The sequence below is a fragment of the Etheostoma spectabile genome, unplaced genomic scaffold (assembly GCF_008692095.1).
Source record: "Etheostoma spectabile isolate EspeVRDwgs_2016 unplaced genomic scaffold, UIUC_Espe_1.0 scaffold00000733, whole genome shotgun sequence".
Lineage (NCBI taxonomy): Eukaryota > Metazoa > Chordata > Actinopteri > Perciformes > Percidae > Etheostoma > Etheostoma spectabile.
In genome coordinates, this window is record NW_022602635.1 from 20617 (window position 1) to 43365 (window position 22749).

At 47.0% G+C, this 22749-nt stretch overlaps 1 pseudogene; it reads left to right on the forward strand.

Annotated features, from left to right (window-relative positions):
- Positions 1-13457: 13457 nt before the first annotated feature.
- LOC116674581 (uncharacterized) lies at positions 13458-13525 on the forward strand (annotated as a pseudogene).
- Positions 13526-22749: the final 9224 nt, after the last annotated feature.

Sequence of the window (22749 nt, forward strand, 5' to 3'; positions counted from 1 at the left end):
GCAGATTGTCGCTCCAGACAAGCTCAGAGATGTTTTAGAAAGCCGTGTTTTTACGATGCTAAAAATCACTGAAGACATGGAGTCTGGTGGACTTTTATGTTTTAAAAAAGGATCTTAATCTTTAACAGAAAGGTCGACCTCCTTAGAAATCCTTTCCATGATGTTGTCTGTTGGAGGAGACAGCTCTAGGTCTAGTGTCCCCGTTTTAAGTTTTACAAAAAAAAAACTTGACGTGTTTTGGAGGTAAATCCGCTTCTGAGCTGAAAATGTCCCCGGATTTTGTCTGAGAAATCTGGTCACCTTAAGTTAAGCGTTTATACGGTTGTATTCCCTGAGATCACTTTATAATGTTCTGTTGTCTGTGTGGTTACAGCCTCTTCCTTCCGGCCCTTCAGACCAGCTCTTCCCTCCGCTTCCACCGGGGAGCCCTCGGATGAAGAGCTGTTTGGCAAATTTGGCAAATTGTTTATGTCAAAGCTTGAATTCATTGTTAACTGTTGTATTTATTATGCTTATAACTAGGGATGAGCGAGTACAGCTTTATCTGTTATCTGTATCTGTATTGTACCACATGAATTATCTGTATCCGATCCGTACTCGGACTGGGCGGGCCTAAACCGGAAGTGGTCAGATTTAACCCGAAGTGGGTCGGGTTTTCTTGAAATGTGCGGGCTTTAACCGGTATGTTATTTAAGCATGCAATTGATATGAGTTGATCAAAATTGTTATATTTATTGCTGATTAGAAAACTATTTACATGACAGCATCGAGCTTCAGATCAATGGTGTTGTCATGGTAACAAAGCAAACTATAAACAGAACGTTTTGCAACAATGAATACAACACATGCGGTTGCATTATGAAGTAAATGTAATGAACAAGAGTTTTCATACTCATAACATTTTTTTAACTTTATTTTTTATGATCAGTGTGATTTTTTTTTGTTTTTGGTTCTTTTTTTATTTCCACACCAGGTATATGTGGTATAATTTTGTGGTGTGTGAGTAAAGAGAGACACAGAGAGAGGGGGGGCAGCTGACAGTAAAAAAAATCTCCGATGGCAGAGACGCAACGGGAGTTGCATTTAAACCAAGCAGCATGTCTGAAACCCACTTCACCAGAAATCTACTGGTTACTATGTAAGGACTACAAACCCCACGTTCACCAGAAATCTACTGGTTACTAATTAAGGACTACAAACCCCACGTCACCAGAAATCTACTGGTTACTAATTAAGGACTACAAACCCACGTTCACCAGAAATCTACTGGTTACTATGTAAGGACTACAAACCGAAGTTGAAAACAAACCTGAAGCTGAAGAAACCCTAACGTTAACGGAACAGATCCGCAGACCTGATTGACTGACGGAGAGAGAGAGAGAGAGAGAGAGAGAGAGAGAGAGAGAGAGAGAGAGAAGAGAGAGAGAGAGAGAGAGAGAGAGAGAGAGAGAGAGAGAGAGAGAGAGAGAGAGAGAGAGAGCATTTCTCCATGTTCTGTGTGTGTGTGATTTATCTGAGCGGGTTTGTAGGGGGGCGCTGTGATTATCACAGAACGCTGCGCGGCCAGTTGAGGAGTTGTATTCAATCCGATACTCGGATCACCCCTAGTTAAGACCACTGAAACTTGATCAATAAGAAGATGTAGTTGAGTGGAAATGGATGCATTCAGTATTTGAGATAGCCAAATCTGTGTAAGGAACCACTTCCACTGCTTCTAGATCACAACACAGAATATGCCAGAAGAGACACCGGTACTCTGGAGAAGCTCATGGGCAAAGAAGGTTGCTTACTGTAAGACGTTGACATTGGTCTAACTCAAGCATTGGCATTGGGTTGATTTTAGTTAGTGCTAATCTTTGGGGTAGTTTTGCTGGTAACTGAATCCCAGGATTTTAATTAAATCTTAACAGTAACCGCTATTTTACATGGTGTTACTAGTTGAAGAATGCTAAAATGTGTTATAAGTCATTCTAGGTTGTGTCTCTGAATAATGATTGTTTTGGTAAGTCAATCTTATTACTCTAATTTTAGCTTTGACTTGACTGTTGAATTCAGTAAGTGCTGCTTGTTGGAGCAGTTGAACATGACCATGCTACAGACTAACTGAAGATAGATGGGATTGGATTTACATTCAGATCACCTAAATTAGAGACACTGATGATTAATGTGTTCATAAGTGCTTCTCTTTGGGGTTGTCTTGGTAGTGAGGTCATCATCAGACATGCAGATTGTCTGAACAAAGGCAGCAACAAGCTATTTCACAACTCTTCCCAACACTAGTAAAACAATCTGACAAAGGAAGAGGCGAACGCAGACACTAAATCACCGGGTAACGAGGAACACAAGGCAGGTGGCACCAGGGCTGGGAATCAGGTGAACAACATCAGGCAATCACAGGGGCAGGAAACAGGAAGTAGAACAAGGCAAGGCAGCTTTATTTGTATAGCACATTTCAGCAACAGGGCAATTCAAAGTGCTTTACATAAAAACTATTTAAAAAAAACAGATAAAACAAAAATGAACAGTTAAAAATAAAAAATAAAATCAGATAAAACAAGAATAAAAGTTACAGTGCAGTATAAGAAATTTAACATTAAAGAAATGAACAACCATTTAAAGAAAAGGCAGCATTAAAAAGAAAGGTCTTCAGCCTTAATTTAAAAGAACTGAGAGTAGCAGCGGATCTACAGGTTTCTGGGAGTTTATTCCAGGTATGAGGAGCACAGAAACTGAACCCTGCTTCCTCCGGTTTGGTTCTGGGGACAGAAAGTAGACCTGTCCCAGATGACCTGAGAGGTCTGTGGGGGTCATAGTGTAGTAGCAGATCAGAAATGTATTTTGGACCTAAACCGTTAAGGGATTTATAAACTAGCAAGAGTACTTTGAAATCAATTCTTTGAGACACAGGAAGCCAGTGTAAAGACTTCAGAACTGGAGTGATGTGATCCAGTCTCTTGGTCTTAGTGAGGACTCGAGCAGCAGCGTTCTGAATCAGCTGCAGCTGTCTGATTTTTTAGGGAGACCTGTAAAGACCCCGTTACAGTAGTCAAGTCTACTGAAGATGAAAGCATGGACCAGTTTTTCCAAATCCTGTTGACACATAAGTCCTTTAACCCTTGATATATTCTTAAGGTGATAGTAGGCTGACTTTGTAATTGTCTTAATGTGGCTGTTAAAATTCAGGTCTGAGTCCATGACTACACCAAGATTTCTGGCTTTGTCTGTTGTTTTTAACATTGTTGTTTGAAGTAGGGCTGCACAAGTAATCGAATTTCAATTGCGTTCACGATTTTGACTTCCCACGATCAAATTTGCGTGATTGAGGGATTATTTTTTTGTAAAGCGTCATTTCATAGTATGCTTCGGGTTTTTTGCATAGCTCATCTACCGCTCCGTTAACCGCTGTCAGATCATGTGCCTGTCAGAGTTGTTCTCTGTACCCCCTGCAGCTTAGTTTCTAGATGTAGACAGTCCCAGAGGACAGAGGGACGGGAGGACAACTCAACAGATAGCAGTCGGTTATACGTCGGTCTCAAGGTTTACCAGTTTACCAGTAAATGCAACATTTTGTCCCGTCTGTTGTTTTTCCAGACAACAGCAGTGACCAGTGCTAGTCGTGCTAGTTAGCATCTGTTAGCTGTTAGCTCCTCCAGGACGCATCGGTGCTAATGTCCTCGCATCCGCTGCAATGCTATTTATATGGATATGGTTTAATTTTGCTTAACATTTTGTCTGTAAAGCCGTGCCCGTGTTTGGATCTCTTCTCAGCTTTTTCTCCTCTTACTCTCCGCGCAGCCCGGCCACACAGAGGCCGCCGGTCCACACTTTTGACATTTGTCACAGTTTAAATTGTTATAAAACCGCTGGATATTGTTAAGTATGAGGGGCAAACCTATATTTGTACCAGGGAATCCGCTGGTAACTATCGCGGCGGCCACGGCAAAGAACACAGAAGGTTATTGAATGCGACTAACTTCAGTTGGTAGAGTAATAGCGTGTAAGACGGTGCCTGCTGGACCTGGGCCAGAGATGTGACCCATGGCCAGAATATCATAGTTCATAAAAATGCAGCGCAGTGACAATACAGACATTTCATACACATGTGTGTATCCGCCATTTGACCCGTGCTGTTTCGACCAGTCTTCGTGTTGTCGTAGGCCTTTTGGTCCTCTATTTAGCTGCTGGGTGGAAAGTCAGCATGGCCCGTTGTTTGACTGTAGACCCGAAGCCGCGGGCGATTCTTGCTACCGCCGCACGCAACGTCCCGGGATAAGAACACAAAGACCCTGGCGTTTAATGAAAAAGCCAACGGACACACTTGCGACTCCGAGAAAGACAGACAATTTCCATCGGCGTGAGTACATCGAACAAGGAGAAAGACAAGGAGGCTCGGAAAGAGGGCGTACAGGAACGGCGAGAAAACGACCAAGAGTGGAGAGGAGAAGAAGACGAAGGAGACGAAGAAAAAGAAGAAGGGGAAGAAGCGGTCGCGCTAGTGATTATGCAAGAAGAGGCAACATTTGTTTCAAAAGACGGCACAATCGAGTGGTCCTCAAACGTTTTGTCCCGGGGCTCAGGGAAAAGGTGCCTCACAACCTGTTTCTTTCCAATATGAAGACAAGATGATGACGAGACTGCACCAATGTCCAAAAACGCTGACTAAGACTTAATTAACATGCATTATTGTTGACGAAAAATTACGAGACTAAAATGTTTTGGATAACATAAAAACTAAGATCAAGGCTGAATCTCATTTCCCTGTCTTCCCCCTTCCCTTTAGTTTAGCCTGAGAGTAAGGACTGTCCCAATGCTGATTTTGGCTAGAGGGGGTAGATAGCCCTTAGTTTTAAGCAAAGTTGATATGGTTCTGGTATTTTGCTGTGTTTAATGTTGTATTCCTATCTGGTATTTTGTTTACACTGTATATTTAATCATTTCCTTGTGTGTGTTTGTCTTCGGTTGGATTTTGGAGTTTTTGGATGTTGGACTTTGCTTTTTGTCATTAAATCCTCAACAATCACTGCCTTCCTGCCTTTCTCTACGTTTGGGTCCTTAATTCTCTACAACGTGACAGAAGGATCTGAAACAGGACAAGGGGAAGACTAAGACTAAATCCACCAGGTAACGAGGTAACACAAGGCAGGTGACACAAGGGCTGGGAAACAGGTGAACAACATCAGGCAATCACAAGGGCGGGAAAACACAGGAAGTAGAACTAGACAAGACAGCACAGAAAACCAGACTATCACAATAAAAGAGGAAACAGAACTTCTATAGGACAAGACTAAAAATTACACAATCACAAAGAGAGAAGACATAAAATCAAGACACCAGGGGCCTGTTGCACGAAAGAAGAATAAAGTTATCCAGTATAAGTGAAATAGCGCAGCTTGATTTAGTGTGATCCGCTTATCGCGGCTTAATCAGTTGCACGTTTGCCGAGCCAGGATGGACAGGTGGAGCTATGTCCAGCCAGGTGTAGATATCCAGGATGAACAGGTGAAGCTACGTCCAGCCAGGTGTAGATAGCCAGGATGAAAAGGTGGAGCTACGTCCAGCCAGGTGTAGATAAAGACAGGGCTGCCAACTCTCACGCATTGGCCGTGAGACACACGCATTTGACTGGTTTCACACGCGCACACGCCACACCACCGATTTCTCACGCTGAAGTGTCAACCCGGTCGGTCAAATTTCTGAAAGATGAGTTTATCTTTAGATCTACCTGTTGATCCACTCGTGATCGACTAGTTGTGCTTTCAGAGACTGTGGGGGGGGGGGGGGGGTTCAAGAGCGCTCCCTGTCTGTGGAAGTTTCGAATTGTCACAAACTGAGAACATTTTTGTTCACGAGCCATCCCAGGTGCGTTTGCCCGGCTTCAGGTATGAGCTCTGAGGATCACAGACCCGTCCGTCGCTTCGTGTCCACTCTCTGTAACAATAGAGGTGAGCAGCGCGGCTGGTGGACCCGCTCTGCTGGGGGGGCAGTGACGCGTTGCATCCGTGCGTAGACCTCCGATGAAGAGCAGCGTACAGCCTCCTCTAAACTCTGTCAGAGACCAGAGACCCAAATGGGCCTCTGTGTCTGTGCGACGGTCTGAGTGAGATATTACCATATCAGCGGGGCAATACACTTGCACCGCAGACTATATTAATACAACTCTCCAAATCTCGGACAACAGAGATGGGAGGAGTTATATTTGGAATGTGCACAAAGTTGTAAACATGAGCAAAAATCTGATGAAACACATCTGAGCTATAGGCCTACTATACTATATATAAAAACTATAAATACTATACTATATTATACTGCAACGTTGGGCCGCTATTGTGCTTCTCTAACCTCGGTGCATCTCTAAATGTAACTGTAAATAATTAATTTGATGTTTTATAAAATGAACAAATAGTCTTTATTTTCCCAAAAAAGTAAATACAGTAAGTGGGGCCCAGAGGATGAGGGCCAAACATTACTGGACCTTGGCACAAAGATTAAATGATTAGAATCTATGTAACTCAATGGTTCTTATTCTTTAGAATTTCAGTGGTCCTAGTTGATCCCTCAACATTAATTTAACTTTGGGTCCCTGGTCCCTACACCTCTTCTGTCTCTTCATGTGGTTCATTATGTTTGGCACATTGTCTGGGTCAGTTCTTATATCATAAGAAGTTAATAAAGTATATAATGTTAATGCTGAATGCCCTAATACCTGTTGATACTACAACAACACAAAGGTTCTTAACCCTACAGTTTTGCACATATCATGCAAGACTTGATTTCTCCATTTTTTTTGCTTAAAAACTCTCCAGAAAGTGCCATTTAATGGTTTATTTTTCAATTTTTTTTCCTGGGGGGGCATACCCCCAGACGCCCCTAGGGACAGCCCTATCCCCCCAGACATATAACAAATCCCAATTTAAACCCTAAAGGATAAAGACCCAAAGAAATAGCTTTGTACGCCGCAAAATATGGGTTGGCCCCCCCAAATCTCACTCCAAGGTTTTGGGAAAAGTTGGCAGCCCTGTAAAGAGGATGAACAGGTGAAGCTACGTCCAGCCAGGTGTAGATAGCTGGGACGGCTTTCATAAATAGACCACGGTATCCATCCCAGATTTACTGATGGAGAGATAGAGGGTGCGCCGTGTGTTTCACCCAATGAGCAGCAGCTTGTAATGGAAAGTAACGAGGAAGGGAAGAATATACTATGCAGAAAAGGAAATACGGCTGATATCAAACGTAGAGAAAAAGCCCAACAGACTATGGCGGACCAACAGAATGCGTAAGGATGTACAAATATCTATTTAACCTACTAGTCACAACACATTTTTACAAAGTTGTAGGCTACACTGTGTTTTAATTGCTTTAAATATGGTAGTTTCATGTTTCTATTTTTATGTGATAAATGTGCTGGTCCCACTTAATCTCTGGAGCGTCCTGTATAAACCTGAAGCTGAGACCACGGACGCCGCGCTGCTCATCTCTACTTTTACAGAGAGAGTGGACACAGGTGCACAGGTCTGCCGGCAGTCAGCGGCCACCGGGCAGCGGCCGCACGCCAGGCAGCCTCGAAACACCACCGTCCCCCCGGGAAAAGTCCTGACTCTCCCGATTGCCGCTTCACATCTGGGTGCCACTGCAACTATGTCTAACCATCTAAACAACTCAACTGCTAGAGTAGGGGTTCAGATCAAACTCATGACAACAATAGTGACAAGTAATGCATGCTAATAAAAATAAAGGAGAACACATTTAGAAGAGTACGGAATAACTGTTAAACACTTCTATGTCGGATCAGAGCGGCAGCTTAGACTCCAGAATTAATCTTAGCCAGGCTGTTAGCCTGCTCTGGACCAGGCTAGCCGCAAAGAATAAATCTCCATGGTTACTTGGCTGGGTTTAGTTCAACATGGTTTTGTGCAACCGAGTAAAAGTTAAATTCATCCAGGATAACTTGAATATCCCGGCTTAATCCCTTATCCTGGTTTTGTGCAACAGGCCCCTGGTCTGTGGACAGACCCAGAGCCTTGCTGCAGATAGGAGGCTCTTCGCGTGACCTTCCCTCTTGCAATTGTCTATCAACTGCTCATTACCGTCTGCGTCTCGTTTTTCTTGCTTGACCGTCTTTATTTAGTAAGTTAAAGTGTCCTGAACCTGACACTTACTTTCAAGGAAGCTTTGGACTGTTGTGGTTTTGATATTTTGCCTTGTGTGATGTTAGGGGCGGCTGTGGATCAGTGGTAGGTTGGTGGTTCAATCCCTGGCCCTGCAGTCCCACGTTGAAGTGTCCTTGGGCAACTCAGGGTTCAGTTTCTTACTCAGTGTCTGAGTTGCCCCTGGTGCTGCGCATCGGAGTGTGTGTTATCTGATGAGCACGTTGCACCTTGTACGGCAGCCTCGGCCACAGTGTATGAATGTGTGTGAATGGTGAATGTATCCTGTACTATGTAAAAGTGCTTTGAGTAGTCGTTAAGACTAGAAAAGCGCTATATAAATACGGCACATTTACATTGATGTTCTAAGTATCTTGGTTTTATGTCTTTGTGATTGTGTAATTATTCAGTCTTGTCTTATATATGTTTTGTTTCCGGTTTTATTGTGATAGTCTGGTTTTCTGTGCTGTCTTGTCTAGTTCTACTTCCTGTGTTTTCCCGCCCTTGTGATTGCCTGATGTTGTTCACCTGTTTCCCAGCCCTTGTGTCACCTGCCTTGTGTTACCTCGTTACCCGGTGGATTTAGTCTTTGCCTTCCCCTTGTCCTGTTTCAGATCCTTCTGTCACGTTGTAGAGAATTGCGGACCCAAACGTAGAGAAAGGCAGTGTTTATTGAGGATTTAATGACAAAACGCAAAGTCCAACATCCAGTAACTCAAAAAATCCAAAAAGAGAAAGGGGGGAAAAACTGGAAACCAGACACAGAGAGAACTCTCAGGGGAAGAGTCAAAACACTGAGCACACTGACAGTAACAGGAGACAAACACACAAAGGAAATGACCAAGGACAAGGGGAAGACAAAGACTAAATTCACAGGGTAACCAAAATACCGAAAGGCATAAACACAAACACAGCTAAATACCAAAACAACTTTGCTTAAAACTAAGGGGCATCTACCCCATCTAGCCAAAATGAGCATTGGGACAGTCCTTACTCTAGGGCAAAACTAAGGGGAAGGGGGAGATAAGGAAATGAGATTCAGCCTGAATCTGTTTTTATTTAACGCAAAACATTTTAGTCTCTTATTTCTTTTTGTCAACAATAATGCATGTTAATGTAGTCTAAGTCAGCGTTTTTGGACATTGGTGCAGTCTCGTCATCATCTTGTCTTCATCGTGGAAAGAAAAAGGTCATTGAACATTTAGTCTCGTCTCCTCCCCTACTATAGGCCACTGAACCCAATAAAGAGGTGATCCTTTGTCTAAAGGAGGGATAGAGAAAAGGAGAGAGTTAAGGTCCTCCTGCTGGAGGAAAGATGGTGGGATGAGGGTGGAGAGAGAGATTTTAACTTCTCTGTCTAGAGAAAAACTTATCGTAAAATCTATGTATACAAACCACAAATGTTCAGTTAAAATTGGCCACCAACAAACACATTTCTTTCCCCAAGAACGTGAGTGGAACAGGGGTGCTGCCTGTCCCTGACTCTGTTCAACATTTATATAAATGAAATGGCAAAAACTCCTGAACTTTCTACATCCCCTGGTATCACTCTGAGAAATATTGACATCAAATGTTGTTGTATGCTGATGATGTGGTCCTGTTTTACCCTACAAAAGAAGGCCTACAACATCTGGATCTCCTGCACAGGTTTTATCAAACCTGGATTCTGACTGTCACCAAACAAAACCAAAATACTGATTCTCAAGAAAAGATATGAAAGTTACAGTTAACATCAATTCTACCTAAATACGGTTCAATTAGAACAAGTGAAAGACTACACAAACTTAGCTCTCAATATTAGTTAATCAGGTAGTTTTCAAATGGGTGTGAATGAGCTGAGACAAATTAAAAAGAGCTTTTAATGCATTTAAATGACAAATTAAAACAGACATTCCAATCAGAAAAGAAATGATGTAATGTTGCAGCTTTCTTGTTCTGCCAGCATTTCTCTGTGGAGAGACATTTTGGGTGCACATGAGGAAGAAGTTAAATATAAAGACTCTGTAACAAAGGAAAAAAACTCGTACACTTTTGACTACATAAACTAACACTAACCGACAACGTGCACAATGGATGTAGAAAGCCAATTCAGCCTGTTCTTTGATCCTTGCTTGAACCCCTGAATGCTTACTGCTCATAATGGCAGCGCCATCGTACGCTTGGCCTATAAGGTTATTTTTGTAGTCCAGGCCATACCGTTCCAGTAAGTGCACTACGCTTCTAGTAAGCCCTGCTGCATCTAACCTCTGCAGATTCAAAATGCGTGTGACAGACATCTGTTCTTTTTTTTGGAAATATCCTTTTGTTTCATCTGCCATGATGCTAAACAAACTCACTTTTCTTCACTTTCCTAAGATTTCAGACCAAACCATTTCTGCCAAACACGAAACCTCATGAGTTTATCATTACAAAATACTCAAGCCATTGATGTGTAGTATACCAGTTTGGCCTGAAGCTCTGTCATCTGTCCCCCATCAATGTGGCTGGGAATAGCCTCAAGTTGGGCTGTACTGGTACGTCATATTTAGACTTGCTGATGTCTGTAGAGAGATGTACAGTAAACATACGGCACAACTACAACATTTAGTTACTTGTATCTGCATGCATTTAAAATGTAGGCCGAGTATTTACTTGAAAAAGAAACCGAGCCATATTGACACAAATAATTTTACAGCAGAAGGCACCATTTAAAAGACACACAGTACACCTACAAGGAAATTGTAACTGCACTGCTTTGCAAATAGTAAGAACCTTCATCACAAACCTGATGGTGCAACCTGTTAACATGTTATTTCCCCTCTACACTGTTAACTACGGCAGAAGGTTTTTCCCGGTGTGTGCAGGTTAGCGCATGCGTGTACGTTGGTTGTTAGTTGTCCAGTTGATGGTGGACATGTGATTCTAAGCTAGCTGTGGACTCAAAGGTTTGAACTGAATAAACATGTTTATTAGAAGTAACATTGGGAGCAGAGGATGGTTATAAGATGGCAGCTAGTCATGAAGTTCTGCCAAAGTTTGATGAAGCCAGACCATACGAGTGTTGGAAAAATGAAGTCAGTATCTGGACGAGGGTTACCGACCTTGACGAAACAAGCCCTCGCTGTTACCTTGGGACTTGAGGGGAGAGCTCGTGAAACAGCGATGGAAATACCCCCTGAAGAGTTGGACAGTGAAGACTGTATGGAAATGTTGTTAGCTAAACTGGACGTGTTTTTAAAGGAAGAAAAGGACCGCGCATATGAAGCCTATTCCTATTTTGATGGCATAACAAAAGATTGTTCCGTTTCTATGACGGACTACATAATTGACTTAAAAAGGCGATACGACCGGATGAAAAAGTATGACGCTTCTTGATGCTATACTGGCTTTTAAGCTGTTAGACATGGCCAGTCTCGACGAGAGAAGTAGACAACTAGCAATGACAGCTTGCACAGAGTTGAAGTTCTCCTCCATGAAGTTGGCTTTAAAAAGGATCTTGGAGGGAAAACAACAGGTTCATTTAACAGAATACAAATGAACTAGGACGTGGCGTTTTCACAGAACAAAGACCACAAGGAAGAGGAAAAACTGAACACAACACTGTAAAGTGGACAACTAAGGCAGCTATTTCCTGGGACTAATCCACTGGATAAGTTTGGTAAGAGATACAGATGTGCTATTTGCCAATGCATGTTTCATTGGGCTAAAGACTGTCCTCACCAGAAAACTGAACAAGTAAGAATACCTGAAGATGCGAAAGTAGAGGAAAGTAACACTACATTGTTTACAAAAGCCTCCATGTCAGATGCTGAGATATTAATGACTGAATCAACGGGATCTGCGATTGACACTGCCTGTACCCATACTGTGTGGGTACAGGCAAATGTGCTGTATTTATATAGCGCTTTTCTAGTCTTAACAACTCAAAGCGCTTTTAAATCATACAGGATACATTCACCAATCACACACATTCATACACTGTGGCCGAGTCTGCCGTACAAGGTGCCACCTGCTCATCAGATAAGCACTCACCCACATTCACACTCCGATGCGCAGCACTGGAGGAAACTCGGGGTTCAGTGTCTTGCCCAAGGACACTTCAACATGGGACTGCAGGGCCAGGGATCGAACCACCAACCTTCCGATTGGCAGGCAACCGCTACATCTGCACGATTTCGGAAACCCAGTTTTTGAAAACCTAGGCCTCCAGAGAAATGCACCGAGGAGTCTCGGGGCAGCAGTCCGACCCTATGTAGACCTCCACCGGACACTTGGTGCAGCGTTTGTCCCTACGCTGCCGCGGTTCTCCGCACTTTTGACCCACTGACCGATTCGCGAACGTGACCCGCCATCAGAGGGCCCCCGCCAGCCAGCCTAGTGCCGGTGTTTGGGCGGACGGTTCCTCTGGCCTACGGGTTCGCCTCTAGGCCCGGAGGGCCATGCGCGGGGGAGTCTCCGGACTTTTTACCCTGCGTTCCTCCGGGGCTGGCAGATTTGAAGCGAGATCGAGAAGCCCCGTTTGACCCAGCGGTCCTGCACCGTAGCCCGCTGCGGCGTCAGGTTGTCCCGCCCCCCCGGTGGTGGGACCACCTGCCCGCACCCTCGCTTGTCAGTCTGCGTTAAACGTACCACGTTAAACGTACTGCAGGGGCTCAATTTTTTGTCACATTTTGTATGGGGTGCTAGCGAGCCATTTTTGTGCGCTCGCATTGTCGGATAAAGGTTTCAGGAACGAGGTCACCAAGTGAAAATTGCAAATTTTGATAAAGGGAAGTAGTATTATGTGTATGCTGAGTCTGGTGGGGGGGTGGCCTGTTGGCCCTGTGCGCATGGGCGCGTGCTCAAGTCTGTGAGCAACAAAGGGCCTTAGGAGAAATGGCAAAAGAATTTAAGTTTCCCTCCAATTTGGAAGCCTTAGCTATGCTTGCTGACAGACTGCTATTATAACTATTCCAGTTAAATGAGCAACTTCAAACGAGAGAAATGTTTGTCTTCTTCTGCTGTGGCACCCCCTACTGGCTATCAGAGACCAACGGCAGCTGGGGCCCAAGTCCGGCCTCTGACCTGAAGGGCAAATGGGGCACCCCACCCCCTGGCCACTGTCGGGGCATTTTTGGATTGTCCTGTTTTGAAAATTAAACATGGACACAGAATTAGCTGGCAGTTTAAACACAGCATCCATTTGTGTCTTGGGGGGGAGAGACCTCGCCCTTTGCTGTTGTGACATTTGAGATTACTTACTTCTAAAGAATGTGGCGCTCCAGCCTGCACTGCAGTGAAAGTGTCAGTCTGACATCAAGGGGTGTAAAGTGTGGGCAGCACCTGGGACTCAATGTGCTTGCTCAGGCAGCACATATGACAAAATTGGAACGATACAGAGAAGATTAGCATGGCCCCTGCGCGCAAAGGATTGTTTGCGTTCTGCTCCCCCAGCGCCCCCCCTCTGCCCCCCCGCGCCCACCTGGTGGCTCTACACCCTCCCCTAGTCCTCTCCTGTCATTCTTTGATGAAACCATTCCCTCCAACCATTTACTCCAAACACATGTTGCAAAACTTGGAAAGAACAGACAGTTTTGGTCATTTTAGTAAGGCAAGAAAAATGGATTGCATACAACAGAAAAGGAAATGTTAAATTATCTCAGGAAAAGGTCATCTCAGGACAAACAGATCATTTAAAGGGCCAGTGTGTTTCTTCTGTCCAATCATTTATAAATGTGTTTTTATGTAATTTTGCCAACCTGTGTGTGTATTTCTATTAAACTTTTCCTGATAAGCTGTAACTGAGACATGATAATTGTAATCCTTACATATTAATTTTTAAGAATTTTGAGTGTTTTTGTATGGAAAGGTCCTTTTTTTTAATTAAAAGATTGCTTCATTTCCACCTGCTTCTATGGCGTATTTGTATTTTGTGTTTTCATGATAAAATCTTGCTTTTCCTCCAAAGAAACTGTAATTGTAATTAAACAATGTTTATTTATAATAACATTCAAACAAAACAAGTAGAAAATGTCAAAAAACAATCTGTAAAATGCTATACACTATATTTAAACCAATATAAAAACACAAAAGTATAACTAAAAATACTTTTAAATAAAGAATATGAATATATTGACACTAATTAAAGGAGCACATTTGTCTTCAGAGCCCTCTTCTCCGCCAGCCACAGCTCCACACTTTTTCCTGTGTACAGGGCACAGAAGTTTGTCCCATCCAAACGACTGTGCCCATAGTCTTTTTGTGCCGGCTGGAGGCACAGCTGGCAGATGCGCAGCTTGTGGGGCTTGTGCTTTCTGCTGGAAGGCTCAGGTGAAGGACAGACAGGTGAGGAAGGGCCAGGGGAGGAAGAAGATGCAGAGCTGGCACAGATGCGCCGCCTACGATGTGGGATCTTCTCGCTGGAAGGCCCAGGGCAGGAGCTGGCGCAGGTTTTTTTTCTCCTGGTGAAGTACGTCCTCGAGGAAGGCTGTGGGGAAGGAGAGGCAAGGGAGGAGGGAGAGGCAGGGGAGGAAGAGCTGGAGGAGAAACACAGCTTGCGGGATGTGTGCTTTCTCCTGGAGGGTCCAGGGGAAGAGGAGCCTGGAGAGTTGCCCTCCTGTGCCTGGCGGACAGCCTGCCTCCCCATCCTTTTTTTGAGGTTCCACTGCGTGGTTCTGGGAACCTTTCCAGCATCCTGTGGGGTGCGCTGACCGGCGAGCCACACCTTAGCCGTGGGTGCCTCAGGACCCCACTCCAGCTCACAATAAAATTGTCCTTTGTAAAAGGCGTGACCTGCGTCCAGAGTCCTAGGTCTGCCACATATAGCACAGGGATCCCCCGGCTGGCTTTGCGGCTTCCCCTTTTCCTCCAGGATCCTCTTGTCCTGCTTCACCTGTTTCCTCCAACGGCAAAGGGTCACTCTGTGTGGCATCCCCTTAATGGATGCCACGTCCACAGTAGCAGCCTGCCTCTGTTGCCGTCGCCACTCCAGTGATGTCTTTGCCCTAGGGCCCTCCCCAATCTGGCAGTAGACTTTGCCCCCAAACTTTGTGTGACCATTCTTGGCAGTCTTTTGTGTGATGGGACAGGAAGGAGGACCCAAACGCAGAGACGTGGAGGCAGGAATAGTCCGATACAAAAGGGGTTTTTATTCCAACAGTTCAAAACAAACATGCAAAAGGCGAAGTCCAAACATAAATTCAACCCAACACTGGGAGAGGCAGGAGTCCAAAACTGGGAGGGAAGCACACCGGGGACTGGGAGGGGACTCACGGGGAAAACCACAAAGGAAAGCCGGGGAACAGGCAGGATCAGGCCGGCTGGCAGGACAAACACACATGGAGCACGGGCGACATAAACAAACAACTTACAGGGGAAAGGCGAGGCGAACAAACTCACAACAGGACGGCTGGACAGGCAGAAGGATCTGACAAAGGACAAAGAAAACACAGGGGTTAAATACAAGAGGTAACGAGGTAATGGGGAACAGGTGAGACGTCAGGTGAAGCACATCAGGGCGGGGCTGGACAATCAGACAAGCCAACGTAAAGCTAGACAAGACTAGACAAAACCGGAAACATACTACCACAATAAAACGGGAGAAAGAACAAACAGACACACAAGGACACAAGACAGAATCAAAAAACACAAGACCAAGGAGAAAACAGAGACAAAAACACAAGGAGGCCAAAGACGAAAGCGAACTCAAACAAAAACCCCAAACCACAACACTTTTGTAATCCACACACCTTGCATGTTGGTCCCTTCCTCTTCCTGTTGGCTGGAGGAGCAGTGGCTGCAGCAGCGGCGGCGGCGGCAGCAGCAGCATCTGCAGCACGTCTTGCAGCGGCTTTAGCGGCAGCAGCATCTTTAGCGGTAGCAGCGGCAGCAACAGCATCAGCAGCAGCAGCAGCGGCGGCGAAGCTGTCAGAAACTAAACACAGGCAACAGAGAACTGTTTTAGTGTAGGTAAAAGTAAATGGATGGCTGCTTTGGTACACACACGGATTAAAACAATTTAGCACGATAGATACACACCTTCTGGCTCACAGTTGTTCCTCTTCTGTGTAGCTTTCATATTGAGTCAATGTGGTTTAAAGACATTTTCTCCTCTATTTATACTAGGACAGTGAAGGGGCTGGACACACCTCCAACACACCTGTCACACACCTCTTGGGAAATAGCCCAGCAGGAGGCCGCCCTGCCCTATTGTCTTAGCTTGGTGGGCCATCATGACATACAAAAGAGCAGCCAGGACGGCTGCGGTGAGAGACAAAGGGACAACTGTGAAATTTACAGTGTTAAGTATGTGGCTCTTGGGAAATAGCCCAGCAGGAGGCCGCCCTGCCCTATTGTCTTGTCTTGGTGGGCCATCATGACATACAAAAGAGCAGCCAGGACGGCTACTGTGAGAGACAAGAGTACAAATCTAAAGTTTAAAGTGTAAAGTATGTGGTTGCAGTAGCAGTACAGTAATATTTTAACTGACTAATTAACCTAAAGGCATATAACACAAAGCTGACAAAGCAGTGTGTTTTCAAATAGAAACAAAGATTTATTAAAACAACTATCCAAAAATAAACTTTACAATATCAATATCTATCTATCTGTCTATCTGTCTGTCTGTCTGTCTGTCTGTCTGTCTGTCTGTCTGTCTGTCTGTCTACACACACACATATTTACAAAAAGTCAGGGTGGTGGCTGTGGCCCCTCTCGCTCTTTGCGCTTCAGTTCTTGCAGCCACTGCTCCGGCGTTCCCCCATCAGCCTGGGCGCAAAAGGTCTCCCGCTTGTAGCGGCTGTGGCCGTACTCTTTGGTCTTTGGCTGGCCACAGCGTCTACAGTTGAATTGTGAGACCTTTTTAACCGGCTTAAGAAGACGTCCTTCTTCCAGAGCTCGCCGCTGCTGCTCTTCCTGCACCCTCTGCCTCCATGCAGTAGAGCGAGGGACGGCTCTGGCAGCGATGGCTGGAGCAGTGGCTGCGGCGGTGCTGGTGGAGGGAGCAGGTGTGCCACTGGTGGACGGGGTGGTGTCCATTGGGGGGGTAGAGGATGGGGTAGTGTCCATAAGGGGGGCAGAGGAGGAGGAGGTGGCACTTTGTTGGGCGGCGATGATGTCATACAGCCCCGGGGCCAGCGGCCCTCTGATGGTTGCAGCCAGACCAGAGGCATCTGTGGGCAAGTGGTGCTGGAGGGGCTGGTCTGGCTGTTGGGGCTCCTGCAGCAGAGTCCGTGGGGCAGGCAGGGGCTCCGCTGCAGTGTGGGGAGCGCTGGGCCCTTGGACCGCGATGGCGATGGTGTCCCTCATCGCCTTGCTCCGCTGATTGTGCCTTACAAAAAATTAAAAGACAGAAAACCATACATTATTAATCATGATAAAGATATAAAGCATGGCAACTAACACACAAAGAATATATTGACTTACCACATCGACAGGGTCCGCTGATTGACGTCAAAGAGCTGGATCCGGGTGCACGCCATGAGGGCGGGACAGTGGACCACATTGTCCTGCATCTGGTTGTAGTCCCTCATGACGGCAGCCCAGCGGTTGACACGGACCCCGGCAATGGTCTTGCCCTCGTGGTGTTTCCGGCACAGCTCCAGCATGATGGCTTCCACAAGCCTGCTGATCTGCGGAGACTGTGCCGCTCCTGCCCCCTGACCCAGGACGACATTGGAGAGGGAGAGTGTTAGTGACTGACTCAAGCAGGCTATAAAAAAAATGAAATGGTTAATGCAGCAACTGCTTACCGCTTCACACTGTCCACTCCTGGCGTGTGAGCGTGCCGGTTTCTGGTCTTGAATCTGCCCTTGACCAGCTTGTCCTGGTGACGGGGGGGGGAAGCTCACCGGCGCCTTGTCCCGGTCAGTCAGCTTCTCCCAGAGAGCGATCTCTCTGGACTGACGCTGGATGACGAAGGCGTGGTGATGCAGTTCCACGAGGGCGTGGGCCAGGGCCACCACGTGATGGTAACCCGGGTCACCGTCTGGCCCAATGACGTCCTGAAAGAACGCAAGGGTCTTTTAGCATTACACACAGAAACAGCAATGATGCAACACTGCAAGCATCCAAGCTGACAGAATATGAAATGGTAACAGGCGACTGTGCACTCACGTCCTCCTCTTCTTCTTGCTGCACCTCAAGCCTGTTGTTGTCAGGAAGTGAGGGGGGGGGACTCGGGTGTGGGGGTCCCGACTGGGAGGATGAGGCTTCTCCGACGCCAGGCACACCGCGGAGCTCCTGGAGGAAAGCGCTGTGATGAACAAGGAGACGGATCTCCTCCGGCTCCTCCTCCTCCTCCTCATCTTCTTCGAAGCCCTCATCGGTGACCTGCTGCTGTTCGGCCTCGTCTCTCCCATCCGGAGCGTCGGGATCACCCAGGCCTTGCAGCACAGCACCAGACTGGGAGTACTCCACCCCCAGGAGTTCCCCTGCAGAGAGAGAGAACGAGACAGAGACAGAGAAAGAAACAGAGAGAAAATCATAATCAGCTTTATTGGCCAGGTTGAATGAGTTTTGTGAAAGTTAAGTTTAGTTAAAAAGGGAATTTCCAGTTTTGCTGAAGAAGAACATTAAGAACATAATGGAAAGAACAGGACAAAGAGAAAGAGAGACAGAGAAATAGACACACACACACACACAGATTACAATAATGACACAAGATGGCAGATTGGCTGATCTCTCTGGACCTGTGTACTCCCTGGGCTGGGTGTAGCTGTCAAGCAGCGTGACCCCCCCTAAACTCCTGGGCCAGCTGGTTGAAGCTGTGCTGCAGCTGGGCACTGTAGCAACGCAGCACCGCTCGTTTTCCTCCCTCCACTGCCGCTCTGCCACGGTCCTCCTTCCACCGCACCAGGCCCTCCAGCAGGTACACCTGGAAGTGGAGATCACTCGCAGTTGTCCCTGGGAAACACATGGGTGGGGGGGGGACAGAGTAAAGAGTTACTGAGAAGCAAAAAATGAAAAAAATATCCACATGTGAATGTGATGGAAACAAGTTTACCCGCAATGAAGCGACACTGGTGCAGGTGGAAGGACTCCAGAGAAGTGGAGCCTCGAGCACACCTGAAGACGGGGAGCTTCACACCACCCTTGGTGATCTCTCCTGTCTGGGTGTACAGCTCCACCCCCTCTGGGTCCTGGATGCAGTGGAGGTGGCGGCACTGCGTGCTCCAGATCTCCTCCATGCGGGCACAGTCGATCAGTGGGACGCCCATGGCGTGCGTCATCTCCCAGAAGGCGTCCAGCACCTCCTGGAGGAGCCGCGTCGTCTCTGCCGCGCCCCTCGTACGACGTCGACAACGGCGTGCGAGCTCCTTAGCGGACAACTGGATGTGGACGTCCCTCCCCTCCACGGACTGCTTGGCCTCTCTAAGGCGGGCGACGTCCTCGGCGTCCCACTCAAAAATGGCGAAGGACAGCCTCAACATGAAGAGGCCATAGAGCTGGTGGCTGTCTGTGGTGACACCCCTAGCGAAGCGTCGCATCAGGTGCCACACGTCGAGCCTGACCACCAGCTCGTGCCACTCATGGTACATGTGGTGTACGGCCGACGTTCCCACGGTGACACAGCAGTCCCGGTCCACATATATGACCTTGGGTGGGGCCTTCCCGGCAACCCGTTAGCGCCGCATCAGGCCGGCCGCCATGTTGGTCAGTCCGTCCCCCTCACCCGCAGTGAGGACGGACATGAGCACCTGCCCGTACTCGTTGCCAACATTGGTCACCCAGGCGGCCGAGCCGGCGGCAACACCTGCAAGCTTTTTGGCGATCTGCAACACACAGCCCAGACTAACACTTAGACCCACAGCCCACCAACATCATACAAGGTAATGCAACAATAATAATGTACACTTATAAAAATTACAATGTTTGTCACTCTGTTATTACACTCAGACCTGAATTACACACACATGCTCAGGTCCTATTTATGCATTATTCACCGTCTTCATGAAGTCCATCTTAAGAATAGCGCCAAAAATGGACGTCACCCTGGCCTTGGTCTCGTCCAGCCTGGTCATGGCATCACGGACGTAGACCCCGCCAAACCAGGTGAGTCCGGGCACCGCGTACATCTTCGGAAGCGACACCTCCTGTGGTGCCGCTCCAGGTGCCCTCAGCCTGCGGAGCACGGAGAGGTACTCCATGGACCGCGCCATCCACTCCCTGGTGTGCTGCTCCACCACAGAGGCCTGGAGCGAGCCACACCATTGCCCAAGGTGCGCTCCTTCAGCAGCCCAATAACCCTCTTGTCACAGGCCAACCTGGGAGGGAAAAAGAAAATACACACACACACACACACATATAGTTAACTACAGAGAACAATCACCAGAAAAATATGCCTGTTGAGTGAATGTTGAATGACTTAAAGTGACATACTTATATGTCAGAACAGCTGGGAATTGCTCGCGGTGTGCGACGTCCAGCTGCTCCAACATGTCCTGCGACCAGCCCGCGGCCTTCTTAAGACAGGAGTGACACTGAAGGTACTCTGTAGCCATGTAGTACCAGCCACTCCTGTCCAGGACCCTCCGGACAGTCCTGTACACTCCAGCGCCCGTTAGTTTGCCCCCACAAGCAGGGCACTTGAGGTAGTAGGCCCACATCCTGTAGGGCATCCAGAGGAAGAATGGGCACTGGAAGAAGGCGTGGGCTGTGGCGGGGGGCTGCGTGTAGAGGGGCCGGGCGCCTGGCGGATACCACCACAGTTTAAGCTGTGATGTGAGGGCATCCTTCCCCTCGGGTACCCTCTGGAAAAGCGCCCGGCCCACCCACTCTTGCTGCTCTTGAGGCAGCGTCTGCCTCCAGCTGGCGGGAAGCAGCTGAAACACGCACATCACAGACAGTTTGTGAGCTGCATGTGCAGCTGACAGACAGACAGACAGATAGAGAGACACACACACAAACACACACATTATACATACGTCTTTGCCAGAGGCAGGCTGCTGAGGAGCCACTGGTCCTGGTCTTTCCAGTGGCCGCTTAGTGGAGGGGAGAGAGGAAGGGGGGACAACGGCTGGTGGGGCGTCCATGGACGTGCCTGACAACACATATCAGCGTTAGCATGGTGCATTAAACACGCATTTCAAGGGTATTCACATCAAAATGCATACTTACAGGGGGAGTCAACCTCTGCTGCAGCTGCAAGCAGTTCCGCGTCTGATCAGTCCGAGGAGGAGGCGCCTGGTAAGGAATAAAAAGAGAACATGCACCGATGAAGCACTGATGAATGTATTATGCGAAGGAAATCAAGGGCGGCTTTGTAGACGGTGCTGTTACCTGGTCGTGGGAGGATGTGTGTGGACTCTGGTGCGGTCTTGGGCTCCTTGTCCCGGGCCAGCACGTACATCCTCAGGGCCTCCATCCTGGACCCTTTCATGACTGTCTTCTGCCGCAGCCACTGCACAAAGCTGTAAGAGAGCAGAGCAAATAAACAAAACATTTAATCAACAGACAGACACACATACACACAGACGCTTACACACACACTCAAAAACACACACAGTGCTTACCTTTTACTCTCTTTGTCCTGCATGTTGTACAGGGACTTGTAAGTGCGGTGCGAGTGCACACCAAACCCCACCAGCGTGTCGTCCAGCCCCCCTGCAGACTGGGTGCCCTCGCACAACCTACGCCTGGCAACAGCTGTCACCATGGGTTGGTACAGCCTGGCATAGGAGGCAAGGCATCCTTATTTTGCATGAGGGGCGTCTTCGTGGCGTCCCCTCCCTCTCTCTCCTTCTGGTGGGACGCCAGGATGGTGTGCAAATCCCACTTGGAGTGTCCAAACGTCGGGACTCAATTAGCTAAGGAATCACTCTAGCTTTGATTATGTATATGATTTATTAATAAACAGAGCAATGCATTCCGCGCAGTTATACGTGCACGGTCCTGAGGGAACGTGACTAGCTCAGAGGTCCCCAAAAAGGCGCTCTAACAAAGTTGCGCAACAGCTTAAGAGTTCTCCTTAAGGGAGCCCTATTGGTTAAAAGCGTCACTGGGCAGATCACAACGCCTTAGCAACAGTATTTCTATTGGCTAGGTGGGCGCGACATCCTGTTTCAGTCTTCAGGAATGTGTCTGTGTGTGTGTGTGTGTATTGGGGGTCTTTCCTGTGAAAGACAGGAATGTGTCTGTGTGTGTGTGTGTGTGTGTGTGTGTGTGTGTGTATTGGGGGTCTTTCCTGTGGAAGATCCCCTTTGTTCTTCTCCATTGTGAGTGAGCACGTGGCTTTCTGGCCTTACTGTATGTGCTGTTTTCTTGCTAGTTGTAATGCTTTACAACAAGATGTCGCTCCCACCTGGATGCCAAGCAACAACACATTTATCCTTCATTCAGTGTCTGACATGAGCTCTGTTTCATTTGCTTATGCATAAGTTCATTCACAGTATCTAAATATGATCACAATACCTGAGTATAATTTCTCACAATAATCACAATACCTGAGTATAATGTCCCACAAATTCCCCCTGTACACACCGACTAGGTGTGAATCCTACTGTAAACAAGGAACTGTGTGAAAAACCTTTTAGAATTCATTTTAGTATAAAACGTGCAGCAAAAGTTTAATATGGTAAAAAACATATATCAAAAATAATATGGTAAAAAACGTATATCCCCCTTTTCACACCTGCAAGGTGTGATAACT